This window comes from Mauremys reevesii, linkage group 20 (genome assembly GCF_016161935.1).
Source record: "Mauremys reevesii isolate NIE-2019 linkage group 20, ASM1616193v1, whole genome shotgun sequence".
In the NCBI taxonomy this organism is placed as follows: Eukaryota; Metazoa; Chordata; order Testudines; family Geoemydidae; genus Mauremys; species Mauremys reevesii.
In genome coordinates, this window is record NC_052642.1 from 16,912,745 (window position 1) to 16,918,744 (window position 6,000).

A 6,000-nucleotide genomic window follows, 5' to 3' on the forward strand; every position below is an offset into this window, starting at 1 on the left:
CCATTTCCTCCTCTTCCTGTCAATTATCTTCTTATATTGTCATCTCCTTGGGCCAGTGACTGTCTCTTTCTTTGTACAGCACATCCCACAACAGGGCTTCTGGATACAAGTATAATTTGAATACTGAACAGAAGCAAAGACCATTGGTGGTTCAAAATTAGATACCATTTATTCCCTTTCCCTGAGTTTAGCAGACCAGGAGAAATGGGTCTGCTTCCTCATCCCCTCTTTATTTATTTTTTTAAATGAAGTGTTCAGTTAAATAATCTAGACCCTGCTTCCTGGACAGCATCACCCTGCTTTCTCTACAAGTGACTTCTAGAAACCTATTACACAATGTTGCCCAATTTCCCACTAGACTAAGTTACAGTAAATGTCAGCACCTGGGCTCAGACAATTTGTAGACCCCTTGGGATAGTGCTTCCCAACACTCTAGGGTTTAGCAAAGGTGACCCCCAAAAGGGGAAAAGGGGATTTAGGCCCTGCTTTCTTTTAAAAGGGAGGCGGGGGGTGGGGACAGAAGAGAAGAAATTCCTCCTGCATTGTAAATTCAGGTGTTACCTACCCTGGACTAATGAAAAACTCCTAGAATGAAGATGTCAAAAATCATATGTAAATAAAACTTGATTAATTGAGAGAGGGAAGTCATTGCTATTCAGACTATTTGTAATTTTGTTGTTGTTACTGATTGCTAACACCTATTACTAAACCACTTAGAAAAGCTTTCTTTGGGTACGTCTTCACTGCTGGCCATATTGGCGGGTAGCAATCGATTTCTCGGGGATCGATATATCGTGTCTCATCTAGACGCGATATATCGATCTCTGAACGTGCTCCTGTCGACTCCGGAACTCCACCAACGCGAACGGCGGTAGCGGAGTCGACGTGGGGAGCCGCGGACGTCAATCCCACGCCGTGAGGACGGTAAGTAATTCGATCTAAGGTACTTCGACTTCAGCTACGTTATTCATGTAGCTGAAGTTGCGTATCTTAGATCGATCCCCCCCCCAGTGTAGACCAGCCCTTTCTTATGGGTTCAGCACCTTAATTCTTCAATTAAAGGCTGAGAAAGCTACAAGTGCTGATTCATCCAAGAAATCGTGACAAACACAAAGATCAGACTTGAGATTCCTGCTGCTATTTCCTTTGCTTAAAAACAAAGAGGAAGAAACACTTATTTCCAAACAAGGACATGAATCATTCTTAATAAATAATAAAAGAACAAAATAAATGAAGACTATGAATTATTTTTTCCCCTTGACATAGCACGTCTAGAACCTTGCAAGGCAATAGGAACAGGAGCAACAAAATTCTTGCTTACCTCAGACAGACCTAAAAGCCTGTAGTCACTTCAGAGCTGTAGAAGGAGAAGCCTGTCTTTGGAACAGGATGAACCTCAGCATTGTGGGAAAACCTGTAGGGAGAAAGGGCTTGTAGGAGATCCATTTATAAAAGGGGTGTCTCCGTTGAACATCTGGGAATTTCCTTTATCCAGAGCACAACTAGAAGTCTAAAAAGCCATTTAAAAAAATTATTAAAATATATGCCCCAAGGCAAAACAGACTTCAGGTAACTCACCTATCTGTGCCTCAGTTTCCCAACCTATAAAATAGGGATAATGACACTGCTCTGCTTTGTTAAAATGCTTCGAGATCTACTGAAGAAGAGCTTTGTGGAGTTTGAAAACTCGCCTCTTTTACCAACAGAAGTTGGTACGTCAGCAGCCGCCCCATTGGTTTCCCCACCCCTGGCTCCCACTGTCTCCCACCCACCAGCAGCCCCGCTGATCAGCACCTCCCACTCCCTCCCCACACCTCCTGATCTGAACTGTTTCATGGCCTGCAGGAGGCTCTAGGGAGGAGGTTGAGGAGTGCAGCGAAGGGAAGGGGTGGAATGGGGGCAGGGCCTGTGGCAGAGCAAGGGGTCGAGCAGTGAGCACCCCCCGGCACATTGGAAAGTTGGCGCCTGTAGCTCCAGCCCCGGAGTCGGTGCCTGTACAAGGAGCCGCATGTTAACTTCTGAAGAGCCGCATGTGGCTCTGGAGCCACAGGTTGGCCAGCCCTGTGCTAGTGGTTCATCTGAACCAATGTCAGAACTGTCTGGTAATTTCTACAGCCTAAGGACCGGATCTTGAGGGTGTTGAGTGACCTACCCTCCCTTTGCTGTCAGTGGGAATTGCAGGTATTTAGGACCTCACCAAAGGTGCTCAGCAGCCACAGGACCAAGGCTCACGAGAGGGATGGTTTCGTTTTTTCCAGCCTTGCTCTCTGAATAACTTGGTTTTGACCAGCCTGCCCAAAGATCAGGAACTTAAGAATGTTTCCAAATCCCCAATGCCATTGCACTGCAAACATTCTCACAGTTATAAGTTGCTATCAGAGACTGCAACTTTGTGCAGGAAACAAGCCCACATTATTCATGCTTACTTGTCTCAATTAATAAGCATGTCCTGGGAGACACAGAGAGGTCAGAGAGAGGAAATAAGTATTGGCAATCTTGTCCCGTTCCGCATGTAATCTAAGTATCTGGTTTATTTAAAACGATCAGTCAGGAAACAGTTAACAATTGTTGTGTTTGAAGTGCCACCATTACACAGTGCTGTCTGAGCGTACAGACAAAAAGCAAAAATAATGTAGATGTGTGACCTGCCCCCTCCACTCAATTGGATGTTAACTCAGAAGCCTACTAATGACAAAGTGATTTTAACAGAAACATCAGTTATGTTAGGGTGACAGGCAGGACTTGAGTGATAATTGTATTTTATATCTATATAATGCACCTCTCAAAGCACTTTATGAAAGCATATAAGGATTATTATCCCCATGTTACAGCTGGGATAACGGATACAGAGATTATGAGCCGTTTATGCCTTCTGAGCAAGCTGGTAGTGGGCTATGAGGCTTTATAAGGTCTTGTATACATTTGTTCTCAAGGTATTTCAAAGATGCAATATTTTAACTAAATGTAAAACTGTTTGCTGAGGTGCACAGCTGTGATTTCAGCTCACGAGTACGTGCTTGAAATGCTAGGAAAATGTTGTCAAATATTTTACTTTAGAGGAGTCCCTTTCTGTTTATGCTCCGCTCCCATAGAGACACAGCGCACTTTGAATTTCACAGCTTCAGGGGTAGGGGAGTGAAGAGCCCTTGAGTGTATACATAAGTTGAGGATACATTCCTAAGAATTTGTTCTCAGTGAGCAGTTTCTTTTAGTTGTGTTCTTAATTCCATATTTTATTTATTTTCTTCTTTGCAATCCAGTCTCTCCTTTTCCAATTATTCAGTGAAGTTAAAAGGAGACACATTTAATCATGGAGAAAAGGAAATATTGTTAAAAGCAAGGTGAGGACTTATTATTGCAGGAACTTATTGGGACAAGAACAGCAACTTAAGTTTTGAAGAAAGTACTAGTGGTTCTAATGGATAATAGCTACTGTTATGCCAGCAGTGGTTCTCAACCTATTTACCATTCTGGGCTGCATATACATCTCTCTCTGTGTTATGTGGGCCCCATCCACACAATATATATACCATCTGCGTGACCCGGTATCAAGTGGAGTGCCCCAAGGGTCGGTGCTGGGGCCGGTTTTGTTCAATATCTTCATTAACGATCTGGAGGATGGTGTGGACTGCACCCTTAGCAAGTTTGCAGATGACACTAAACTGGGAGGAGTGGTTGATACGCTGGAGGGTACGGATAGGATACAGAGGGACCTAGACAAATTAGAGGATTGGGCCAAAAGAAATATGATGAGGTTCAACAAGGACAAGTGCAGAGTCCTGCACTTAGGACGGAAGAATCCCATGCACTACTACAGACTAGGGACCGAATGGCTGGGTAGCAGTTCTGCAGAAAAGGACCTAGGGGTTACGGTGGACGAAAAGCTGAATATGAGTCAACAGTGTGCTCTTGTTGCCAAAAAGGTTAATGGCATTTTGGGTTGTATAAGTAGGGGCATTTCCAGCAGATCAAGGGATGTGATCATTCCCCTCTACTCAGCACTGGTGAGGCCTCATTTGGAGTACTGTGTCCAGTTTTGGGCCCCACACTACAAGAAGGATGTGGATAAATTGGAGAGAGTCCAGCGGAGGGCAACAAAAATGATTAGGGGGCTGGAGCACATGACTTATGAGGAGAAGCTGAGGGAACTGGGATTGTGTAGTCTGCAGAAGAGAAGAATGAGGGGGGATTTGATAGCTGCTTTCAACTACCTGAAAGGGGGTTCCAAAGAGGATGGATCTAGACTGTTCTCAGTGGTAGAAGATGACAGAACAAGGAGTAATGGTCTCAAGTTGCAGAGGGGGAGGTTTAGGTTGGATATTAGGAAAAACTTTTTCACTAGGAGGCTGGTGAAAAACTGGAATGGGTTACCTAGGGAGGTAGTGGAATCTCCTTCCTTAGAGGTTTTTAAGGTCAGGCTTGACAAAGCCCTGGCTGGGATGATTTAGTTGGGTTTGGTCCTGCTTTGAGTAGGGGGTTAGGACTAGATGACCTCCTGAGGTCCCTTCCAACCCTGAGATTCTATGATTCTATGATTCTATGACCCTGAGGCTGTCACATGGGCTGCAGCTGTGTGCTGATTGGGCCGCAAGCAGCCTGAGAACCACTGCTATATATAGAATATAAACATGCTAAAGGCTCTCTCTCCCTCTGCATTTTCCAGGACATCAGCTGGGGTCAAGTAAAACGTCCTCTACCGCAGTGGTTTTCAAACTTTGTTTCTGGAGACCCAGTTGAAGAAAATTGTTGATGCCCATGACCCAACTGAGCTGGGGATGAGGGGTTTGGAGTGTGGGAGGGGCTCAGGGCTGGGGCAGAGGTGTGGGGGTGAGGGCTGCAGGGTGGGGCCAGGAATGAGGGGTTCAGGGTGTGTGGGGGGCTCGGGGCGGGGGCAGAGGTGTGGGGGTGAGGGCTGCAGGGTGGGGCCAGGAATGAGGAGTTCAGGGTGTAGGAAGGGGCTCTGGGTTTGAGGGGGCTCTGGGATGGGGCAGGGGGGTGGGGTACAGGAGGGGGTCAGGACTCTGGGCTGGGGGTGCAGGTTCTGGGGTGGGGCCAGGGATGAAGGATTTGGAGTGTAGGAAGGGGCTCTGGGTTTGGGGGGGCTCTGGGCTGGGGCAGGAGGTTGGGGTACAGGAGGGGGTCCCCCCGCCTAAGAGCCAGACCTGCTGCTGGCTGCTTCCGGGGTGCAGCGCGGTGTCAGAACAGGTAGGAACTAGCCGGCTTTAGCCGGGCAGCACCGCCGACAGTACTTTTAGCGGCACCGGTCGGCAGTGCTGACTAGAGCCACCGTGACCCAGTGCCTTCCATTCCATGACCCAGTTCTGGGTCGGGACCCACAGTTTGAAAACCACTGCTCTACAGTACAGGGTTGCAATTCCAAGCCAATTAATAAGCATATCGGACATGCTTCAAAGGGTGACCCATTGAATCCTCCTTGGCTAGGAGAGATGATAGCTAAAAGGAAAGGTGTGCTTGCCTGTAAAAGAGGGAGGACACCAAAGATACAAAGGATCTAGCTCCTCGAAAAAGAATCTGACAGTTGCCCAGTTGTATGCACAGCAATCATTGTCTCTGCTACCATGAAACACAATTCCTACAATCAATCAGCTAAAGTGTTTCTCCCTGGAGGGAATGAAGACATCATTTGTACACTGCATTTCTCTTCTTTCCAGTGGCTCAAGGTCTCTAGGAGATCCTGCTAACAAAAAAATGCAGCCACACGATTATCACAGGAAGGCTGATGTTTTTGAAAGCTCTGTGGAGAACTTCATCTTTTCTTTATAATTAGGATGTCTGGAACATCATTCCACTTTTCAAGAGGAAAATAGGATGCAGGAAATTACCAGCAAAGTTGGCTGAATTACTCTGGTTAAGCATTATTGAAATCAATGAAGAAGCGGCAAGAAGCTACTCAGAGAAAAGAAGCTTCATTAACAAGACTCGGCAGGGATTTTTGAAAGAGCTTCTTGACTTTTTGCTTTTCTGAACTCCTCAAAGACA